Genomic DNA, 446 nt, shown 5'->3' on the forward strand with positions numbered 1-446 from the left:
GGTGTCCGGTTCTAAGAGGCGGGGCCTGCGGGGAGCAGGCGGAGGGGCCAGGGCCTTGGATTGGGGGCGGAGCATGGGTCTAGCCTGCTGGAGCTCAGGGGAGAGGGGTGGGGCCTGGGGCTTGGCCACGCCTCTAGGCGCTTGGGCCCTTTGACCTCCGGCGACGACTGGGCGGGGCGAAGGCGGGCGCCGGGCGGGGCGTGGCTGAGAGCGCTCTCTCCTTACCCCGGCCTGAAGGAGTGGGGATTATAAAATTACTGTTGGCTGGTGCGGTGGCTCACGCCTGTAATCCCAGCACTTTGGGAGGCCGAGGCCGGCGGATCACGAGGTCAGGAAATCGAGACCATCCTGGCTAACACGGGGAAACCCCGTCTCTACGAAAAATGCAAAAAATTAGCCGGGCGAGGTGGCGGGCCCGCTACTCGGGAGGCTAAGGCAGGAGAATG

This window comes from Colobus angolensis, unplaced genomic scaffold (genome assembly GCF_000951035.1).
Source record: "Colobus angolensis palliatus isolate OR3802 unplaced genomic scaffold, Cang.pa_1.0 Scaffold44, whole genome shotgun sequence".
In the NCBI taxonomy this organism is placed as follows: domain Eukaryota; kingdom Metazoa; phylum Chordata; class Mammalia; order Primates; family Cercopithecidae; genus Colobus; species Colobus angolensis.